General features: G+C 41.1%; 1 protein-coding gene across 3 annotated transcripts in view; it reads left to right on the forward strand.

Annotated features, from left to right (window-relative positions):
* The first annotated feature begins 1,232 nt into the window (after nucleotides 1–1,232).
* Rcan2 (regulator of calcineurin 2) overlaps nucleotides 1,233–24,348 on the forward strand; it is a 239,804-nt gene continuing 216,688 nt past the window's right edge. For 2 of the 3 annotated variants that reach the window (XM_013355783.4, XM_078019934.1), the window contains exon 1: nucleotides 1,342–1,478. The gene's annotated coding sequence lies outside the window, so the exon portion shown is untranslated. Of the gene's footprint in view, nucleotides 1,479–24,348 lie in introns of all 3 variants that reach the window. The other variant, XM_078019933.1, reaches the window with a different exon arrangement.

A 24,348-nucleotide genomic window follows, 5' to 3' on the forward strand; every position in this document is an offset into this window, starting at 1 on the left:
AAGATAAATCTGCTATTTTCAATTCTAAAAATGTCATTTAAACTCTGTATTTATTTATATTAATGCAGATTAATTAGAAAAAAGGGACCAAGGCATACTGTCTGAGTAAGCAAAGAATAATTGTAGACTATGGATTGCTTCAATACAATTTTAATATTGTTATTAAGAAGCGATAAAGCATAAGAAGCAAGAAGAAAAAGGCCTATTTAGGTAGCAGTTAGAAAGATGACAGAACACAGAATTGATTTGAATTAGTTATTCAATTCTTTCCCCACTTCAGGTTAGTCTGCACCACCCCTTCCTTCAATTTCCCCACTTTCCCTATTTTTTGCGTTCTCTTGCCAACAAACTCAGTCCTGACCTGTGCTACCGGTAAGTCACAGACTTTCTCTTCCCTCTGAATTGCTTCCACCGGGGTTAACTTTGTTTAGCAACAGATCCACGCTAGATTGCTTGTCTCTCAGCCGGTTTGCCTTAAGACACCAGCCCCCTGCTCCTAGTGTCTCGGGCTCACACGCAATGGGAATTCTTGAAGCCAGAGACCTTCTGTCCGGGGTCTGATGGCTGAGAATACTAGCACAGCTGTGCAGCGCGCGCAGGGCACCTTCAGCGGCGTGGGCTGGGCCGGGTGCAGGGCTCCAGCAAGAGGGCGCCAGCGCTCACCGAGCGCAGAAGCCATGAAGCCCCCGAGAGGGGGCTTCGTGACATTTCCTCAGCCAGAGTCCTGGGCTCAGTCATCTTATTAAGAGTCTCTCTGCCAGCATCCCCCACCCACACTTTGCTTTTCTACCAGCTTCATGTTGGTTGTGGCTGCCCACTCACTCCTAGCTTTAGAACCGACCCCTCTGCCCCCCGAATGCCCCCATCCGGGGTGCGACCCCAGGAGTCCCTTCTCACTGAGACAGCGCTCCTGTGGACAGGGTCCTACGCTAGGCTCCCAGAGGGTCCACATCGCCTTCTCTGCACCCAGAGAAGAAAGGAGGGGCTGTGGGGCTGAGGCAGGGTGAGAGCCCGGGAGGTGGAGTGGGTGGGGGACCTGGAAGGGCGCCGGGTCCGGAGAGAGGAGGGAAGAAGAGGCCAGACAGGGGCTTTTGGTTTCCCGGGGTCTGATTGGAGGTTGGCCCGATGAGTCGGAGCTAGGGGCGCGCCCATCTCCACTGGCTCCAGCGAGAGCCGCCCGCTCGGCCCCTCCCCGGAGCCGCTTTGTCCCGGGTGACGGCGGCGGAGGTTGCGGGGAGGAGCGGGCAGGAGGCGCAGACCCACCGACCCAGGGACCCAGAGTCCGGGAGGCGGGGCGCTCGGCGCACAGCCCCACGCCCAGGCCCGCACTGCGCGCGCCTCCACACGCTCCTGCACCGGTCCGCAGGTGAGCAGGCAGCTCCGCGCCCACAGTCGCCGGCCCCCGCGGACTGCCGGAGCCGCCGCCGCCGCCGCCGCCGCCGCCTCTGCCTCCGCGGCGCATCGCGGACGCCCTGCAGGTCGGTTATGTAACCACGCCGGCCGCTCTCCACTGTACCCCGTCCCGCCAGGGCTGACCGCGGTGGTACAGGGTGATCGCGGCAGGGGGCAGACAAGCGCGGCCGAATTTGGGGACTGGGAAGGGGCAGCGGGGGCCAGAGGCTCTCTATTCACCTATTGGTCAGTCCTTGAAGCGGCAATGGTGTGAGGTCTCCCAGGACCCCTCTAGGAGGCGCATGTCAAGGAGCCCCTTCCCCATTCCTAGTGGCCCAAGGGTTCGCTTTCTCAAGAAGCAGCAGCAGGTGCATATGTGGAGGACCGAGAATGACTACTGTGATCCCCCCAGATTGAGGCTTGGAAAAGGGGGTGAGGGAAGTCTGACCACCCAAAGATCAAAGGAGAAAAGAGACCACTTTCTTCCCAGGGCTTAACGGAATGTTCTGGGGACAAGGAAGGTGCTTTAAGGCACAGCAGGCTGGAATTTTGTCCTGCTTGGGATTAGCGGGCTTGGGTCATCTAAAAATAACTTCAAGTTTGAAAAGTGAAATGGACTGGAGCGTTGGGTGCTGGGTTCCTCCTGCCTGTGGGATGCTTCGCTCCAGAAGTCATCAGAGGGAACTGGCAAATCCCAGCCGCCTGATCCCTCAGCTGCCTCTGGATCTCGCTGGTTTCCAGGGTGCCTCGGTTTGACTTTTAGTTAATGATTTATTCTCCAAGGCACTGCTGTCTTTTTCTTACCCCCTAATGGATTAGAGCAGAGTGTATGCTTTGGACACTTTCTTGTTTCTTCCATTGGGGTAGAGATGATTAGTGGACATCTAATGAGCCCAAAGCCAAAGCTATTTTTTTAAATCTTGTTTTAGTAAAAACAAAAGGTTTCTTATAAACGTCCACAATTTTCCATGAATGAAGATGAAAAGATTCTACAGCATTCCAGCTCTCCCTTCTCTTTAGCCAGCATGCCACCTATCATACAGACTGGAGGCTTTAGGAGAAGTAGGACATTTTTCTTTTCAATGCAACTCAACTCTCACACCTTCATCATCCTTAATTCCACCAACTTCCAAACCAAGCACAAGTCTATCACAGGCACAGGGTAACACTTGCTAATGAGCCCTCCATTCTGGGCCTACAGTGAAGATGGACATGCCCAGACATTGGAAAGGATCAAGAAGCAGGTTAGTATCAATAGCAGAAAAGGCAGGGGAGTGAACACTTGGCTGCCTTTCAGTATCCTGATTGATTTTCTTTAGCTTTAGAGCTATTATATTATGTATGATTATGATCAGTCTTTGAGTTCAATTAGTCTAAAAGGTGTGTGGTACTTGGTTTTCCAATCCACTACAAAACAAATCGGCATTTATTGAGTCCTTACTATCCGAGTTCAGTCCTCAGGATTTTGTGAGTGGGAAGTGTTCTCAACTAAACTTACAGGATCTTAAGAGCTTTGAAAATGCCTAGTGTATGCAGGTCCTGAAGAACTTACCTAAATCTGGGAGCACGGGGCTCTCTCCAGAGAAGAATAATTTACAGACATAAATGCCAACTTGAGAGCTTTCTCATTTGCTTTCTCATTGCACACCCTTTAAAAAAAACTACGTGCATAGTTATTTACACTATTTATAGTCATATATAGTGCAGAAACTAGTGTTCACATTGTTGAGATCAAATTTGCCAGTACTGAGGCCCCATTTTCCTATTCCTTTTACTTTCTATACCATCCACTTGATTGATTCTAGCACCTACTGTGTCCCACGTAGGTCCTGTGCCAGGGACTAAAACAATGAGGCACATACTTCCCAGAAATCAATCTAGCAGGAAAGGATAAGAAAATAAATGATAGTGATTCAGCATGGTGAATGTTTAATGCAGATAAGAACAAGTTCAGCAGCAGCTGAAGGAAGGAAGGGTACAAGGAGTCTGGAGGAGTTGGCAGGAGCATCCTCATTTGGACTGGATCTGAAAGGGTGGTTGGAGTGCTCTAGAGAAGGCACTAGGCATTTTACGTTGAAAGTGGTGGAAAGTTCCCTTTCAAAGAAAAATAGATGTTCTGAGGTGAGGGGTTGGCAGGAGAGTTCGACATTAGAGGATGTTAGAGAACCTGGGTTGTGAATATACTTTGTGGAAGAGGAGAAATATACAATCTTTAATATGATTTATTTTAATGTATATTTTGCAAAATATAAATTTGGAGATGGTAAGGAGGTAGGATTGCAAAAATGAATGAGCTCAGAATTGAGAGCATTGGTCCAGCAAACACACACACACACACACACACACACAATTAAGTGTGCTTGAACCAGTTGGAATAGGGGAAAGTTATGAGAGATCTATAGAGAGCTATGTGAGAGGGAGAACAGGTGGCACTTGGTCACCAAATAGCAATTGGTATAGAAGGAGAAACTTATATGTTAGGTGGATATTCAGGCCTTTGATTGAGGTAAGAAGTCAATGAGAAACAGCAGGTTCAAAGAAAATAGCAATTTAAACATTTTGAACATCCAAATGAAAATGCTCAGTAGGCACTTTAATTTTCAAATGTAACTTCTTCATTCCTGCTGCTAACCTTCTGCTGATCTTACTTACCTGAGACTGTCTAGGGCTGCCTTTGGCAAAGAAGGAGATTAACTTGATGGCAGGAACTTGTTTCTACCTCTGTTTCCAAGAGTGAAAGCATTAACTCAGTTATTTGAGCTACTACCAGTGGCCATAATAATGATAATGAGAGCAATGTCTAACGTTCATTCAGTGCATATTATATGCTGAGCACAAAGAAGTTAGAATTGCACTTAGATTATCACATTCAGTCCTGCTGCTTACCCTGTGTGGCAGGTGCTGTTGTTTCTCCCACGTAATTGATAAGGAAAGCAAAGCCAAGAGAGGATGTCTTGTCTAGGCATACACTTAGCAAGATTTATATCTAGTGTTGAAGTCAAGGTTTTCAGCATTCTCAGTTGCCATTGTGAATTGATAATAACTTTGAAATAATGCCTATTTATCCCATTTATCTCCCTGTGTTTGAATATTTGTGGCTGTAGCCATAAAAGAGAACTGGACTGAGTCAGAAGTCCTGGCTTTCAACTGGTTTCTGCACCTGATTTGTTGTATAGCTTCCTCTCCGGCTTCAGTTATTTTAAATCTGCATCACAATAGAAGAGGTTGGCTAGGTGCTCTTCAAGCAGCCTCAGTATTCTGAAATCCTGCCATCCTGTCTCAAATTCTACTACTAGAGCCTTTGTTTTTTGGTTAAGATTGTGCCTACCTGTCACTTTTAGAATACAAACACCTTTGCAGAAGAATTAACTCAGATGGTGCCTTGTCCTTAAGGGCCTGGTGTGAATGAAGCCATAGTGCAGAGCTAAAGGGACTATCTAATGTTGAGGGAGCCCAGTTCAGGGGAGAATCTTTCATAGGCTCTAAAGTAGAGGAATCTTCATAGTGATTGATCACATTCTTTACTTTAGATGTTACTTAAGCTCTGTGAGCATTTCCTAACAAACTTGTCATAATGTTGTGAGTATTGAAACAGATAATGATGTAAACTAGGCACCACCCATCAGTTGACCTCATTGAAGGTGCTCAGGAAATGGGGGCCTCACCCCTTGCCTCCAGAGTCATGGACTTGGAGAAAGAAAATGTCAAGTGCTTTGGAAGACAAACTTTCATACTCCATAGTTTTGATAAGGGCCAACCCTAAGTTGAGTATCATCTATCTATCTGTCTTAGAAAGAATTATATGCTGGGAATACAAAAACACACAGCACTTTAAAACATTCCAATGTATGAATTGCTCACATGTGCATTAATCAGTTACCCGCTTAGATATAAAGAAGCTTCAACATTCTACCTCACAGAACTTTGAACTCTTCTTTTGCCAGCTTATGAGGAGGTCAAGTTGCTATAAAGAGATAGTATTGTCTAGGGTTGATGATCCTGGGTTCTAGGATTATGGTGAAGAATATCAAGGGGACAGAATGACTTCCTATCAATTCTGCATCTGTGCATGTTTGCATATCCATCTTCCTCAAGTGCTTTTTGCCCTTGACTATAAAGTAGACACTGTCCTTGTATCTTTGCTGTGTTACCAACTGCCAGGTGTCATATATTATAGACTAAATTAATGAATGTAGTTGAGGAATGGAGGAGCCATAATCTTAGCTGAAGCTGGTTTTTTAAAATAATAATAAATTGTATGATTATGGATGGTGCTTTTTAGAAGTTAAAGAAATGTTTCCAAGAATAGCTCAAATATCCTGTAATTCAGAATGCCCACAGAAATATTTTCTATAGTGGGGTGGGAAAAGACTATACTTTCATATTTCATCTCCTCATGCTCAACTCACTCTGAAACAAGGGCCGAAACAGAAATCCTGAGTTTTGGAATATCTGTATGAAAAGACATTTTAGTGGCCACTTTTGGACAAAAGAACTATATAATTTGTGAGCTAGATCCTCATTTGTATGATAGTTGCTTTTGTGGGAATAACCACATTATTCTTTCATGTGATTGACATTTGCCTGCCACAAAATATTGTAAGTTCTCTAAGGCCATCAGCCATGTCTGAATACATCTCTTCCAGTGTTGGGGTGGAGGTATAAAAAGCAGGGACTTGGCATGAAAAGGCCAGGATTCCAATCCTGGTGCTGTCACTTTCCAGCTATGTGACCTTGAGCTTCCCATTGACCTAACAGTCATAGGAGCTGGCATTTGTTGAATGTGGCCCCTGTTCCAGACACTTTGCTCAGCAAGCTGCATATATTATCTCAGTTAATCCATATAACAACTCCTGGGGATAGTTATTATCATCACTATTCACAGGTGAGTACACTCTGAAGTCAGGGGGAATAAGCCACTCAGTGCCAGGTCTCTGAGTTGCAGTTATCTGCAAATCTGGAAAATAATTCTTGATTTCCCCATCTTACAGAGTTGTGAGGGTGACCTGCTACATGTTTGTGCACTGAAAACTAGAATGCTCTGCACAGATGGTAACTGTTGTAGTAGGGACCTCCCACAAGACTAGTTATGGTTGAGTCTGATACAGCACCATGTCTGTGAGGGGAGGGAAGTCCTCTCTTTGGAAAAGGCATTATGTAATATAATTAAGAAAACTACATACACTTGTTCTGTTCTTTTTTTTATACAGAGAACTGGTTTCTTTCAAGGGTAACTTGTTTGTTGTCAATACCAAGAGTGGACTGATCAGGAAAAAGCTGATCAGGCCATGGAACTGGGTCTATCTAGTGAAGAGGGAAGGATAATCTGGTTTGCAAAGAAGAGTTGAGTGCCAGAGGGTGTTTCAGTATAAACAGAGAAGGCTGAATGTCAAATCCAAATTTGAGGGAGAGATAGGCATGATGTAGAGAGCAAGAAGAGGAAGTTTTCACCAGATACACATCAAGGTGGGTTACAGGACATGAAGTCTGCTCGAAGAGACTAGAAATATTTCCCAGTGTCTACTGAGATCTCTCCACTCATCAGGAAAACTAGGGACCCTCGGCCCTGATTTATTTTAAAAATTGCTTTTGCTTGGGCATATGTGCTTCCATTAAGTTTTTATAAAACAGAAAAAGTTATAAAAAGAGGAAATTAATTTTAACAGATTCCTGTGTAATTCTTACAGACAGCCCAAACATATGACCTCTCAAGGAAACTTTAAGTAGGCCACTATGTCCAAGGTTGGTGTGCCCACTCCCTAAGTTGAGCTGATAGGTATATGGAAGTTTTGCTGTGATGCTTAGAATAATATTGAAAGGGGCATTTCTGCTCAGCATCCTCCCTGTCTGTTTTTTTTCTGATTGGTGACTGGCATTTTCCAAAGGAACCACTAAGTCGCTCTGGGTTGAGAGCAGGGTTTAGGGCACAAGGACTGCTCGTGTATGGGGTGAGGAGGCTGCTCTCTAGAGAAGTGGAACACAGTTTCCAATGTTGTCTCAGAACCCAGACAGTTAAGCAGAAGCAATTGGAGGGAATAGATTCATTTTTCTGCAAACATCTCCTTTACTCAACACTACAGCAAGATAGCCTTTATAGCTCTGCTTGTTTTGCCCCCAAACCCAACTGAGAACATATACTTCATCTTGTTTGCAAGGAGGTATGAAAACTGCTGAACTTGGAGGATGAAGCTGGCAATGTCTGCCATGCCAGGTAAGCAGAGTTGGACTCTCAGCTTTCAGGAAAGACTGGAAGGGCTCTAAATCAGAGTGAGAGGCTGGGTCTTCTCCTGCAGCCCTCTCCCATAATACCCAACTTAGGGCTGAGATGTTACCCTTGGAAAGTGTGTTAGTCAGATTTCCATCACTGTGACAAAATACCTGAGAAAAATGATTTCAAAGGAGGAAATACTTATTTTGTCTCATAGAGTCAGAGGTTTCAATCTATGGTCACTTGTCCCTAGTGCTGTGGGCCTCTGGTAAGGCAGAACATCATGAAGGGGAGCATGTAGTGGAGCAAAGCTGCTTACCTCATGATGTCTGGAAAGCAGAGAGAAAAGGGAATAGGGAAGGGAGCCAAGGACAAAATGACAAAATACACCCTTGAAGGTATGCTCCCAATGACCTACTTCCTTCAACTATGCCCCACCTCCTAAAATTTCTAACACCTCCTGATAGCCCATTCAGTTTTAAATCCATATGAATCCTCATAATCTGCTTATAAAGTCAGAGTCCTTATGATCCGATCACCTGCCAAAGGCCCCACCTGAACACGGCCGAACTGGAGATCCAACCTTTCACACATGAACTTTGGGGAGACACTTAAGATCTAAATCTTAGCATTCTTCCCCCACCCTCTAAAGGCTGATGTCTGTCTGACAATGAAAGATGCACTTCGTCCACTTCCAAGAGTTCCTGTGGTCTAATTCCAATAACACGTTAATGTCTAAGTTCAATGTCTTCTGAGACTCAAGGCAAACTCTTAGCTGTGAGCCCCTCTAAAAATAAGAAAAACAAAAACCAAATGACCAAAATAATACTAAAAATTACACAGACCTGAAATAAAATGACGCAAAGTAAACATTCCCATGACAAAGGAAAGGGATGGGAAAATAGTAGGGAACAACTTGTGCAAAGCAAGACCTGAACATAGCAGGGCAAATATTAAATCCTAAAGCTCCATGTCGGCATCTGGTTTACACCATGGTATAATATGAACTCCAAAGGTCTTGGGAAGCTCCACCCCGGTTATATCAGATTGTCTACATTCCTGGCATCTCTACCCTCCTGGGATCTCCATTGCAACTTCCACTTCACTCTCATGGCCTTTTGCATTGCCCTCTTAGGGGCTGCCACCAGGGATTCTGACCCTGATGCACTATCTGCACTCCCAAGGTTTCCTTTGAAATCCCCGTGGAAGACACTATGAACCTGCAGCTCTTGCATCCTGCATGCCTGTAAGACCAGCACCACGTGGAAGATGCCAAAATCTGGCACCAGGGAGAGCAACAGCTGGGAACGTTGAAAAGCTGGCCGCAGTGAACTTTGAGTGCAAAACTATGGGAAGGAATTGTGCCAGCAGGATACCCCAGAGCTCTCTTCTCAAAACAGTCTCAAACGATTTTACACTTTCACACCCATGAGCCTACCATGGATGGGGTCTGGTCAATTTCTTAGTGCGAAGTACTTACTTTTTTTTTAGTGGCACTAATCTCTTAAGTAACTGTACCCTCTTTGGCCTCATCTTTAAACCTTCTCATTTTCTGGCAAAATTGAAAGATTTTCAAATCTTTTGGCTCTGCTTTTTACCCCCCGTTCTCACTGTAAACCTGGCTAAAAGCAGCCAGCAATACTTACATCAGAGCCTGATCACTGTGCTGTCTTGAAATAGGTAATTTCTGGGGAATTCTTGACTTTCAGAGTCTATGTTCCACTTTTCCATCTTCTTTTCCATCTGGAGGTACCACCAGATTAATTTTAGTCACCTTTAAAATGAGCCTCACGTGAAGTCTCAGGGCATGGACAAAATATAAAAAGTTCTTTGCCAGATTATAACATGAATGACATCTTGTCTGGTTTTGAATAGATTCTTCATTTCCATCTGAAACCTCATCAGTGCAGTCTTTATTCTCACATTCCTGTAAGCACGCTGGTCTACTGTGCTACCATCAGCATCCCCTACTAAGCTCCATTTACAGTATTCTAAGCTTTTACCAGTCGTCTTTCCAAAATTTTCCAAATTTTTTCCTGGAAATTAGTTCAAAAGGCTTTCAAACCCATGGTCAGATATAGTCAATAACCACACTTCTTGGTACCAATTTTCTGTGTTAGCTTTCTGTCACTGTGACAAAATACCTGAGAAAAGCAACTTAAATAGAAGGTTTATTTGGCTCACTATTATTTTTTTAAGTCCTTTCTTATTATTAAAGTGGAAAAAGTCCTGGAGGTCAGAAAGTGAGAATGACCACTGTGAACTCTGCCCATCCCTGACTGGGCCCTTTCTTGCTTTGACTTTGTAAGGCCCCATTGTGAGGGAATTTCAAACACTGGTTATATAAGGCAGCTGGTTTTTTAATCCATACATACATGGAGCTCTTGGTGGTGTCTGGTCTGACTCATAGACACCTCATTTTGTGGTTTGATTGTTCTGGTTTGGGTCTTTGTATATTGTTTTTTTTTTTTTTTAATTTGGGTTTCTAAAAAAATTTGATTTGTTTTTTATTTTATTTTATTTTGCGAGCATCCTTAGTTGGCATTGCTACTTAGGATGTTTAGTGAGACTAATTAAAGTAGTGAGATTATGACAGTATGGCAGGGCCTCTTGACCAGTTCCTCCCATGGGGATACCCTCATGGACCACTATAAGGTACTGAGGGACATTGGGCGGGGCAGCTTTGCTCACTTAAAACAGACTTACCATCTCCAAATCAGGACAAATGTGGCCATGAAAGTCCTGCCAAAGACAGAATGGAACTTGCCTGTCATTATATGCAAAGTGGTCAAATGTGGTCAAGCTGTTTCAAGTTATTGAAACCACTGGAAGAATCACAATGGAGCATACAGGTAGGGGATACCTATGGCACCACATTTTGAGGCCAGTGCCATGGAGGAGGAGGAGGCCCAAAGAGTTTTCAAGCACATCACTTATGCCATGCACTACTGCCGCCAGAAGAGCATCATGCACACATAACTAAAGCTTGAGAACGTCCTAATGTATGCCGGAGGAAACATCAAGGTCTGTGACTTCGGCCCGAACACCAGGTTCATAGCCAGGCAAAAGCTGAACAGGTTCAGGGGTACTCCATGGTACTGTGCTCCAGAAATCTTCTGCCCCAAAGAATATGATCGTCCTGCAGTGGATGTCTGGGACCTGGGTATCCTGTGTACTTCATAGAGACAGGGTGCCACCTATTTAATGAGACCATCCCTTGGCTTTCCATGTGTTTGCCAAAGTACAATACCTCATCAATCAAACACTGACTGTGGACCCCACATGAAGGCCCATAATGGAGCAAATCATATAGCACCTGAGGCTAAATAATGAATATTCACTGAGTCATTCTAGTGAGCCACCAAGACCCCATCCAGACCCCACAATAATGAGCATCATGTTTGATGTGGGTTATAATCTATATAATACCTGGGTATCTCTTAAAAAATAGAATATTTAATAAGGCCATGGCTGCATACATGACATTCCAGCACCAGATAACCCAAAGGCCAGGCTGCATGCTGTGCATCCAGAGGTTGGACCTCACTCAGAGAGGTGTGTCAATAAGTCTGCCCTTCACACCTCCCCCTTCTTGCCCACCTAGCATCAGCATCTGAGGATGCCAAGAAGCCAGGGCAGGAGGATGGCAGAAGAGCCAGCCTGCCTGCCATTCCTCTCAGCAACCTGCTTGTGAGGACCCCCACTCTCAACATAGCCCCTGGTGTGTTCCTGTGCCTCCTACATCCAGCTCCTGGGATGCAGAACAGCAAGTCCTCCCAGGGTACAGGGGCAGAAGAAACACTCCCTCTCCACTGGGAAACTCCATGAAGGGCCTATTGTCTGTACCCATGACAATATCAAGAACTGGAAGAGGTTAGCCAGGAGGATTACCACCTGTATTTCTTAGACTTTGTTGTTGCAGGCTGGCATGAACAATAGACCCTGGATTCAAAAATAAGTAGTTCCAATGAAAACTGACAGCTGAGACAGAGACAAAATAGGTCAGTCCATATATGCTTTTTATATGCTTTATATATGCTTTTTATCAATGTCAGTTTCAATAGATGAATCAAAACTATACATTTGTGGGGTACAATGTGAAGGTTAGATCACTAAGAGTCCATTTCACATGGCTCTTTAAATCTTAAGTGGACAGTGAGAGAACTTGAGCTCCGTGGCTTCTACCATCATGGTGTGAACATCAACCAGGTGTTGACTCAGAAAGCTGTGGAAGGGAGTTGTGTAAATGGCTGAGGGCTTCTCCAGGTGGATTACAGGTGAGCTGCCCGCAGATGAGAGCACCCCTCTCTCAGCACCTGGGAGAGACATCAGACTGAGGTACTTCCCCCTGTCCTTTCTCCCATGTTTCTGAGATATGGCTCTTCTTGATAAATTTCTGTTTTTCACAAATCTTATAGTAAAATTGATTCTTTTGAGCAATGATCACAGGGAAAAAAAAGAAAATTAAAATCACATGTACTACCGTGTGCAATTGCTAATTGCTATTAACATTTAGTATATTTCCCTTCAGACTTTTATAAGACTGTATTTATATATAATCAGGACTATAATATGTATAGAATTCTGCATCCTGTGCATTCATCAAAAAAGTTTAACTCACTTTTGATATTAGGCCAATGATCCTTGTGAACATTGTTTCTAGTGGCTGCAGAGAGTTATCCTATGTCATTTCACCACAGTTCATTCACCTTCTCCCCTTTTGTTGAACATTCAGAGGATTCCCAGCGATTGGAGACATCATAATACCTTGATGAACATCTTTGAGCACAATTTGAACACAACTATATATTTTGGATTATTTCCTTGGGAATCATTAGCTTAAATAGATGGAACTTCTCTAGGCTTTCCCTAAATATTGACATTGCTTTCAGGTTGTACCAATTGACATTGGTGCATTGTGGCTTTCATTTCTGTTCTGCTTGTATGTATTCTTTTTTGGTGATGTGAAGGGCTGCATGGTCTTAGTGTTTCCCAGCTATGTCCCCTACTCTGGAAACATCCATGCTTCACAGTTGGTGCAGTTAGACTTTGGGGGAGTTAAGGATAGGTGGATGGGGTTCTAGTAGATTTAGCATGCATGAGTGTCTGCAGAAAAGTTTATTTCAGCAGATTAGCTTCACTGATGGCCATCGCTGGCCTGGCATGTGGATATCGCTGCCTTTGTGAGGTCTGCCTCTAACATCTGTCACTGCAGCCTGCTGAGCTTGTGAGGCTGACAAATGGGCTAAAGCGGCCTCTACTTAGATGAGAATTGGTACACTTTGTTTCCATTGGCTTCTCAGGTCAGCAAAAGAATTTTCAAATCCTGAAATATACTAAGAGCAAGTCTGGGTGCTTTACATATATCCTGTTCTGCTTCGGTCAGTTTGGACTGACCGAAGTGTCCCCTGTTGGGGGCTATTCAGGCAAGCTTCAGAAACACATGTCTGTCTGTCTCTCTCTTTCTTTCTTTCTTTCTTTCTTTCTTTCTTTCTTTCTTTCTTTCTTTCTTTCTTTTCTTTTTTTTAACATTTTACTTAAGGAGACACAGGGTATACTATTTTAAGTAAATAACTAAGTCACTAGTTTGACTCTTCATAAAACTCACTTGAATGTTCATTAATCCAGAATTTTAATTTGAAGACTAATCAAATTAGTCTTTTCAAAGAAAAAGACTCTGCATTGACTGTATCAACTATTTTGATTATATTGACCAAGTTATTGAGGTAAACCGTCTATTTGAATTATTTTCCTTCATAAAATCATCTCAAAGACAGGCTGAATTAGTGTAGTTTTTTGACTTCTTTAATTATTAAAGCTAAAAGCCCAGTAACAATATCTGACCAAGAGAAATCAATGTTCAATTTATACTTCTCTTTGGAGGTTTAATAATTTTCATGAAATAAATTATTTACTTGATTACAGGTATCAGCACATGCATTTTTGAAATAAAGAATGATAAATTCAGATAAGTTAATGGGTAGTTCAAACAAAATCTTATTTGCTCAGGAGCAAAATCTCAGCCTTGATTAATTAAACCAAATACTAATCATGAGTATGTTAATTTTTCTTTCTGTAAGCATTAATGATATTCCTTTGATCTTTTATGATGTACAAACAACACTTATCAAAATAAAAGGTTCAATTTTGGTCAGGAAAGAGATCCAGCAACTGGCATATCACCAAAGTGCTTATTTGGTATCCTTTATTATTTCTTTGTCCCTTCATGATTTCTGTTCCACAGCTGTTGTTTAGTATTAAACTTCAAAATTTGACAAGGTGACACTTAGGTGAAGTTCTGCATCAAAACATTTGCTGAGCTGAATTTTCAAAGGCTTGCCTCCTGGCCTCTGTCTGAGTTCCACGGTGCATGAAGACGCCCCGGGAATTCGTGGCTTGCACCTTGCATGTTGGTTTGGATTCAGCCTCCTGAGATAGGATGGGTGGGGAGAGCAGATGTCTTTCTCATTCTGTTTGCAACCACACTATGAGGTCTGGAGTCTTCTATTCTGGAAGGTTAGGAAGACATTTCTCCACACACACCTGCAGACTGATTTGGAAAGGTTAGCATAGGAGAGGAGATGGAATGATCAACAGCTCCTTTGTTTCCCCTGGATCCACAGCACCTTGAATTGAGCCCATTGCCCCTTCCTTCCGGCCGTGTGAAAACTGCTGAGATCAAAACTGGGCAGCACAATTCACTAAACTGTGGAGCCAACCTAGATGCCTTTCAGTGGATAAATGGATAAAAAAAAATTGTGGCATACATACACAATGGAATTTTACTCAGCAATAAAAGAGAATAAAATCACGGCATTTGCAGGTAAATGGACGGAGCTGGAGAAGATAATTCTAAGTGAAGTTAGCCAATCCCAAAAACACAAATGCCGAATGTTTTCTCTGATATAAGGAGGCTGATTCATAGTTGGGTAGGGAGAGGGAGCATGGGAGGAATAGACGAACTCTAGATAGAGCAGAGGGGTTGAAGGGGAAGGAAGGAGGCAGGGGATTAGCAAGGATTGTGGAATGTCATAGACATCATTATCCAAAGTACATGTATGAAGACAGGAATTGGTATCAACATACTTTATATACAACCAGAGATATAAAAAATTGCGCTGTATATGTGTAACAAGAATTGTAATGCATTTCACTGTCATTTATTTTTTTTTAAAAAATCAATTTAAAAAATCGTAATAAATATGTAATTACAAAAAAAGTAGAAACTGGGGATATTAAGAAATTCAGAATGGCTCTATATTGACTCAATTATGAACTAATGAATTAATAGCTTGCATGGGACTTGGGATCAGTTCACAGTGGCCCTGTGTGGAAACCCAGGTACATGGCACATGGGTTTGCCCATGTGGCTGTTTGCTGCTTCATTCTTTTTTGTTGTTGTTGTTACCTGGGATTGAACCCCTGGGTGCTCAACAAATGAGCCACATCCCCAGTCATTTTTATTTTGAAACAGGGTCATTCTAAGGTGCTTAAGGCCTTACCAAGTTGCTGAGGCTGGTCTCCAACTTGTGATCCTTCTACCTCAGCCTCCTGAGTCACTGGTATTACAGGTGCACAACACCATGTGTGGCTTGCTTTATTCTTTTTGTTAACCTAGACAGTTCATAGAAAGTCCCAGTGGCAAACACCAACAGGATTGAGTATGTATAATCCATGAAATGGCCTTCAGGATCTCCAAGTGCGGTGGCTCCTCATGATATAGTTTCATTTTTTAAAACATTTTTTGAAATCTTCCACATGACTACTTGTCTCCAAGGCTTTTGTCTTGGGTGATAAGGACAACACACATGCCCTGATTGTAGTGTTTCTTCTTAGCCTTTATTTTGCCTTTTTATCTCAGCTTAATCATTGTGATGTCCTCTCAGCTGCTCCTGCCTGTTTTGTTACAATTCAATCCAAGGCATGATGATATGAGAAGATGATTTAATCTGAATAATTGAAGCTATCTTTTTTTTATTGGTTGTTCAAAACATTACAAAGCTCTTGACATATCATGTTTCATACATTAGATTCAAGTTGGTTATGAACTCCCATTTTTACCCCAAATACAGATTGCAGAATCACATCTGTTACACATCCACATTTTTACATATTGCCCTATTAGTAACTGTTGTATTCTGCTACCTTTCCTATCCTCTACTATCCCCCCTCCCCTCCCCTCCCATCTTCTCTCTCTACCCCATCTACTGTATTTCATTTCTCTCCTTGTTTATTTACCCGTTCCCCTCACAACCTCTTATGTGTGATTTTGTATAACAATGAGGGTCTCCCTCCATTACCATGCAATTTCCCTTTTCTCTCCCTTTCCCTCCCACCTAGTGTATCTGTTTAATGTTGATCTTTTCTTCCTGCTCTTCCTCTCTGCTCTGTTCTTGGTTGTTCTCATTATATCAAAGAAGACATTTGGTATTTGTTTTTTAGGGATTGGCTAGCTTCAATAAGCATAATCTGCTCTAGTGCCATCCATTTCCCTGCAAAATCCATGATTTTGTCATTTTTTAGTGCTGCGTAATATTCCATGGTGTATAAATGCCACATTTTTTTTTATCCATTTATCTATTGAAGGGCATCTGGGTTGGTTCCACAGTCTAGCAATTGTGAATTGTGCCGCTATGAACATCGATGTGGCAGTATCCCTGTAGTAAGCTCTTTTAAGGTCTTCAGGGAATAGTCCGAGAAGGGCAATAGCTGGGTCAAATGGTGGTTCCATTCCCAGCTTTCCCAGGAATCTCCATACTGCTTTCCAAATTGGCTGCACTAGTTTGCAGTCCCACCAGCAATGTACAAGTGTACCCTTTTCCCCACATCCTCGCCAGCACTTGTTGCTGTTTGCCTTCATAATGGCTACCAATCTTACTGGAGTGAGATGGTATCTTAGGGTGGTTTTGATTTGCATTTCTCTGACTGCTAGAGATGGTTAGCATTTTTTCATGTACTTGTTGATTGATTGTATGTCCTCCTCTGAGAAGTGTCTGTTCAGGTCTTTGGCCCATTTGTTGATTGGGTTATTTGTTTTCTTATTGTTTAATTTTTTGAGTTCTTTGTATACTCTGGATATTAGGGCTCTATCTGAAGTGTGAGGAGTAAAAATTTGTTCCCATGATGTAGGCTCCCTATTTACCTTATTCTTTCTCTTGCTGAGAAAAAACTTTTCAGTTTAAGTAAGTCCCATTTATTGATTCTTGTTATTAACTCTTGTGCTATGGGTGTCCTGTTAAGGAATTTGGAACCCGACCCCACAATATGTAGATCGGAGCCAACTTTTTCTTCTATCAGACGCAGAGTCTCTGATTCGATATCTAGCTCCTTGATCCACTTTGAATTAACTTTTGTGCATGGAGAGAGGAGGGGATTCAGATTCATTTTGTTGCAAATGGATTTCCAGTTTTCCCAGCACCATTTGTTGAAGATGCTATCCTTCCTCCATTGCATGCTTTTAGCTCCTTTATCAAATATAAGATAGTTGTAGCTTTGTGGATTAGTCTCTGTGTCCTCTATTCTGTACCATTGGTCCACCCGCCTGTTTTGGTACCAGTACCATGCTGTCTTTGTTACTATTGCTCTGTAATATAGTTTGAAATCTGATATCGCTATACCGCCTGATTCACGCTTCCTGCTTAGAATTGCTTTTGCTATTCTGGGTCTTTTATTTTTCCATATGAATTTCATGATTGCTTTATCTATTTCTACAAGAAATTTTGATTTTGATTGGGATTGCATTAAACCTATAGAGAACTTTTGGTAATATCGCCATTTTGATGATGTTAGTTCTGCCTGTCCATGAACAGGGTATATTTTTCCATCTTCTAAGATCTTCTTCTACTTCTCTCTTAAGGGTTTTGTAGTTTTCATTGTATAGATCTTTCACCTCTTTTGTTAGATTGATTCCCAAGTATTTTATTTTTTTTGAGGATATTGTGAATGAAGTGTTTTTCCTCATTTCCATTTCAGAAGTTTTGTCGCTGATATACAGAAATGCCTTTGATTTATGCGTGTTAATTTTATATCCTTCCACTTTGCTGAATTCGTTTATTAGTTCTAATAGTTTTTTTGTAGACCCTTTTGGTTCTTCTAGGTATAGAATCATGTCATCCGCAAATAGTGATAATTTAAGTTCTTCTTTTCCTATTTTTATGCCTTTAATTTCTTTCGTCTGTCTAATTGCTCTGGCCAGTGTTTCAAGAACTATATTGAATAGAAGTGGTGAGAGAGGGCATCCCTGTCTTGTTCCAGATTTTAGGGGGAATGCCTTCAATTTTTCTCCATTGAGAATGATGCTAGCCTGAGGCTTGGCATAAATAGCTTTTATAATGTCGAGGTAAGTTCCTGTTATCCCTAGTTTTTCTAGTGTTTTGAACATAAAGGGATGCTGTACTTTGTCGAATGCTTTTTCTGCGTCTATTGAGATGATCATATGGTTCTTATCTTTAAGTCTATTGATGTGGTGAATAACATTTATTGATTTCCGTATATTGAACCATCCTTGCATCCCAGGGATGAATCCTACTTGATCATGGTGTACAATTTTTTTGATGTGCCTTTTTATCCGATTTGCCAGAATTTTATTGAGGATTTTTGCATCTAGGTTCATCAGAGATATTGGTCTGTAGTTTTCTTTCTTTGAGGTGTCTTTGTCTGGTTTTGGAATCAGGGTGATGTTGGCCTCATAGAATGAATTTGGCAGAGCTCCCTCTTTTTCTATTTCCTGAAATAACTTGAAAAGTATTGGTATTAATTCTTCTTTAAAGGTTTTGTAAAACTCCGCTGTATACCCATCCGGTCCTGGGCTTTTCTTGGTTGGAAGTCTTTTGATTGCTTCTTCTATTTCATCTATTGATATTGGTCTGTTTAAGTTGTGGGTATCCTCCTGACTCAGTCTGGGCAAATCATATGACTTAAGGAATTTATCAATGTCTTCACTATCCTCTATTTTATTGGAATATAGGTCTTCAAAATAATTTCTGATTATCTTCTGTATTTCTGAAGTGTCTGTTGTGATATTGCCTTTTTCATCCTGTATGTTAGTAATTTGAGTTCTCTCTCTTCTTCTCTTCATTAGCATGGCTAGGGGTCTGTCGATCTTATTTATTTTTTCAAAGAACCAACTTTTGGTTTTGTTAATTTTTTCAATAGTTTCTTTTGTTTCAATTTCGTTGATTTCCACTCTGATTTTAATTATTTCTTGCCTTCTGCTACATTTGCTGTTGTTTTGCTCTTCCTTTTCTAGGTCTTTGAGATGGAGTGTGAGCTCATTTATTTGTTGGTTTTTCCTTTTTTTGAGGTATGACCTCCAGGCGATGAATTTCCCTCTTAAAACTGCTTTCATTGTGTCCCATAGATTCCGATATGTTGTGTCTGTATTTTCATTTATCTCTAAGAATTTTTTCTTTCCTCCTTTATGTCTTCTGTAACCCATTGATCATTCAGTAACATATTGTTCATTTTCCATGTGATGTAGGATTTTTCCTTCCTTCTTTTATCATTGATTTCCATTTTCATTGCATTATGATCAGATAAAATGCATGGTATTATCTCCACCCCTGTATATTTACTGAGGGATGCCCTATGGCATAATATATGGTCTATTTTTGAGAAGGATCCATGTGCTGTTGGGCTGGGGTTGTGGCTCAGTGTTAGAGCACTAGGCTAGAATTGGAGCTATCTTAATGGGTCTTCATGAAAACCAATCCTAGGTATTTTTAATGACAGTATAAATTTCAAGGGCATGCTTGATAGGAAAGCAAATCCAAAGAATACTACAGGTTATACAGATGTCTACCTAACTGGTATTTGGGGCTTACTTCTGTATATCTGGGAGCTTAATATAATGGATTTCCCAACTGATCACAACGGCATCCTTCCTTCCCCATCCATCATCAGCCTTGAGCTGTCTGTCTTTGAGTGAGTCCATTTGCAGGAGCAAGGATCCCATGTCAGGAAAGGTCTAGCTCTGTTCCGTGGCTTTGCCCTGACCTCCATTCCCATTCTCCTCACAGCCTTATCTCAGTCATCCTAATGCTTTGAAAGTTGAAATGATGCTTCCTCCTCACAAAAGAATGGGTAAAGATGAAGATATAGACATTCTTCCTCCTCTGAGAAAGAGGAGTGTGGTTCAGAATATAACTTCTCAAAGAATAATTTAAAATAATAATAATAATAATAAAGAGTATTCAACGGCGATGGTTGATGAACACCTAACTTTTGTTTGTTATCTACTTTCGTGAGAGATCATCCCTAAATTAATAGCTTTTTTTTTTTGCTTCTTTGCTAGATTTTTTTTAATTAATGAAAAGTCCCATTTATTCTTCACAGTGAGTTTGTAGGGAAATGGAGAATTCTGCAAATATTGCAGTTAAGTGCTCCCTTTTCCCCCTAAAATCAGTCTCAAATATTTTTTTATGCATTACAATTCTTATTACACCTCTCCTTGGAGCACAATTTTTTATACCTTTGCATATAAAGTATGTTCACGCCAATTCATGAGATTTATAAAAATTATTTTAATCATTCTTTTTTTTGATCAGGCCGGTTCTTTTAGTGATTTTTTCCAAAGAATCTATAAAATTATGCTCTTTTTGCTTTGGGGTTTTATCACTGAGATATTCATGTGCAGCCTTTGTAGTCACCTAATCGTTGTTTAAATAAACTATTCTCACACCCCTTGCCTCATCCTCAGACTGGTAATTTTCAAAAACAATATGCTAATACCATAATGAAGGTATTCTTCCTGCATTGTATGGTTCCTGTCAGTCATGTCTTTTGTCAATCATAGCAGTATAAATGCTGCCAAATATACACATTTCTTTTTCCTAATTGCAAACTGAATTTTTATGGCTTCTTATTAGAGAACCCCAGGAGACCAATAGTAATAATTGACACACAGCTGCTGGAGACCAGATATTATTTCTTCAGCTTCCTATCCTAATAAATAATGAACCACCAAGTTATTTATAAATAAATCAAAAGTCCTTGTAATAAGTAACACCCTAAGAAGCAATTGCATACAATTTGTAGATAGAAAGTGTTACAGAAATGCTAGATATAATAATAATTAAAATGAGAACTGTTTTACTAATAGGCACCATTTAGACCACCTTGCAAATGTATATACTTTTAATTGAACATCTTTTCATTTCTGTATTTGAAATTCTAGTTCTTCTCCCATTCCATCTCTTTCAGATTTCCTCAATCCCTAAGTCCTAATAAAAGCCATCGCTGTTTGTCAAACTCATATTTATGGCACATGCATAATCTAACACATGTATCTCACTCATTTACAAAGTTATTTATCTGTTTACCCTACTGTACACCAGGTATTATCCTAGCCACTAGGGTATAATAAAGCTGTTGGGCATAATCCCTGTTTAGTGAAATGAGACTCTGGTAGACTTGCAGCCTCTGTTTTGTCTGCCTGCACCTCTCCTTGGACATTAAGTGTGCTAAGGCTGAGGATGGAACCTGTGTCTTGCCTGCACCTTCGACCCTGTGGCCCCTGCACCACCCATCATAATAGCTCATGAAAAGTGGGCTCTCAGGGGCAAAATGAGCTGACTACCCATTATATGTGTTCTGAATAATTCAGGAACACAAAATTGAAGACATCCAACACCTTCATGTGTCTTTAAAGCCTTTGTTCTCCTGGCAAGGTTGTTATCTATAAGAATAAGTAACTTCACAATTTGCTTTACTTTCACTTTGTGTATGTGAATAGGCATTATTATATAACAAAACAAAATATGATTGAGGGTAGTGTCTGAATTTCCCACAGCCAGGTGTCTTAAAGGCTTCTGTCACAAACTCAAATTATTGTGAAATGCTTCTGTTTTGATAAGGGCGTGAATCTTTTCCTCTTCTGTGAAATTTTAATGTGAAGTAATTGAACAGGAATACAATTTGGGGTATTTATTGAACACTTATTAAACACTAGGCACTGGGCTAAGGACTTTCCACACATATTGCTCACAGTCGTCTCAATAACCCTAGGAGGTACATTCTGATTTTATGCTGATGTTATTTAGATAAGGGATCTGAGGTCCAGGGGGTGCAGGTACCTTGCTTATGGTTTTACAGGTGATAGGTAGGAGGAGCTGGGACTCACCAGTGTCTCTGTCTACACAGTCCACTGCTCACTTTCAAAGTGGGGGTTGCAGAGGCTTTTATGGGGGAATGATGTAAGGCTTCCATACCATAGAACTTCTGTGATTTGTTTTGTTTGTTTGTTTTGGTGTTAATCTAAAATAATATGAGCATATCTGGGTCATTTAATGTTACCTTAAGATGATTTGGGTACCGGAATTTGTGTGTGTGTGTGTGTGTGTGTGTGTGTGTATGTGTGGTTTTTTTTTTTAAACAATCAAGTTGGTATCACAGCTATTTTAGTTGCCTTGGATTGATGGGATGAACAGTGGACCTCCTATGTAAAAGACTACCTGACTCTGTGGCACACTGGTCCAGGAATGGTTTAGGTGTGTTATCAATGAAGAAATGTGGGAGGAGGCTCCTACTGCAAAGCACCATGAAGGAGCAGTCTAGACTCCAAAACACCCATGGTGTAGTTTTCAGAATCAGATTTATAGTGCAATGGAGGGAATCTTTTAGCAAAATATCATCATATGAGTATTAAGTTATTGTTGTTGATTTTCATTGAATTGATTGTATAGTTTCACTTATATTTGATTAGAATATTTAGTTGGAGTTTGATAGAATTTTTGAGGAGTTTTAAGAACTTTGTTTTATGTTTCTATGTATTTAAATATAATTACAATAAAAAAATTTAAGTCAAAACAGAAAAGGAAGCAGTATACATTTTCCCCTAAAACCTTTTTTCCCCTAAATTCAAATTTGTGCATACTGAATTTCTCTGCACTACCTGGTAAAATCTTTATACTAAATACAAACACTCCCTTAAGGTATGGACTGCCGATTCTTTCTTGGGGGATAAAGCATTCATTGACATCTCCTTTCAACCTATAAATATTATCTGGGGAGTTTAAGGTCTAACCTTGAGTGTACTTTTCCAAATTGGTGTGGTTCCCGAATGTACCTTGACTAGCTCTGTCAATCAAATTGCTTTTGGATTTTTGTCACTCTTTATCCTGATTCTGATAACTGACAGTTGCATATACACACCACGCATGGCATATCATTATTTTCTCCTCACCACTATAAAGGTTTGTGAACATGGGCTAGGAAGTGGTACCACTTCACCTAGGTGGTGAAGATAATGACCATGTGTTGGAATTTAAAAGGCTTCTGGTTTAAAAGGTCTCTGAGTCTATCTGAAATGACTGCATTAGTTACTCTTCTGAGTAATGAAAGGGGAAGCCCCTGTACATGCAGACACCTGGAGAGGAGCTCATACCTAATGGCGTTATTTGTCCTCAGCTCTTTGCTATTGCTTATGACTGATTCTAGTAAGACCTTGGGTCACTGCAACAGAGGACAATAAGCGCTGATGGAAGGAGAGGAAAGGCTAGTTCTGTGGCACGTGGGCATGCCATGGGACTGAGTGCAGAGGGGTAGTAGGAAGCTGCCAAATAAAACTTGGCTTTAGGAAAGTGCCAACCTTGGATTGCCTAGGGCCATCCTGAAATAGAGGGGCCATTTTTTCCATGTATAATTGATTATCCTTATTCAAAATATTAATAAAGCTTCCCTATTTTAATAAAATGTGAAGGATTCTATCTGGCACTATACAAGTGCAATAGTATTTGTGGCCATTTTTATTTTCATCATTATTATTTCCCCCAAAGCTGCATGGGGCAGAGAGAATACCACAGGGTGAGGCGAGTGGGGAAACTGAAAAGCTGAGCATCAGTGCCGGGGTGGCTATGATTCCATCTGAGAGATGGGGCCTTCCCTTAGCATCCTTTGGCCTCTGTGTCCTAGTTTCCATCCTTGAGGGATTCGGTCAGCTCTTTCATCCTTCATATAGTCTGGCTTTTGCAATAGATCATTATATGATCCTCAGAGCTCAAGGTTCCTGAAAATGACCATTGGTGGTTATTATTGCTATAATATTTTTTTTAATGTTCATCTTCACATTTAGGTCTGTCCTTGGGAAAGGCCTGTGGGAATTCTTCCTTCTGTCTTCTCTAATGATAGATGTATCCAAGAGCTTTTCAGGGCATCCTTAGGAAAAGTCCAAACCACAAGCTCATCAAACATTTCCACATGCTTAGTGTTAGCCATTTTATGGTAGGACCTGGGCTCCTCCTCTCTCTGAAGTTATTTTTAGCTGTGCTACCTCCTGCAAGGGCACTTCTCCTAAGAATGGCAAGGTGAATGGGTCCCATGTTCCAGTCAGGTCTTCAACTGAGGGAGGGGAGAAAAGGTAGCATTGACTGTGTAGGAATTGTTAACTTTACCTTATTTTCATACTTTGTTACATTTCTGAGTGTATTGCCTGGGAAATTTCTGATCAGGAGATACTATTTGAATTAATAGGTAGCATTTATCTATCTATGATGATGGACTATGTGTTATTTTAAGCCTTTTACCCATAACATAGTGTTTGGGCCTCCTGGTGTCTCTATCTACATTGGGCAGATGCAAAACTGAGGCACAAAGAGGTTAAATAACTTGCCCAGGGCCACTCATGTGATAAGTGGCACAGCTGGAATTCAATACAAGGCAGCAATGCCTGGCATCTATAATTGTAACACAGTTTGGTGCTAATTTTAAATGTGTGTTACATTTAAAATGTAACAAAAATGTTACAGTGTCAA

The sequence above is a fragment of the Ictidomys tridecemlineatus genome, chromosome 8 (genome assembly GCF_052094955.1).
Source record: "Ictidomys tridecemlineatus isolate mIctTri1 chromosome 8, mIctTri1.hap1, whole genome shotgun sequence".
NCBI classification, from domain to species: domain Eukaryota; kingdom Metazoa; phylum Chordata; class Mammalia; order Rodentia; family Sciuridae; genus Ictidomys; species Ictidomys tridecemlineatus.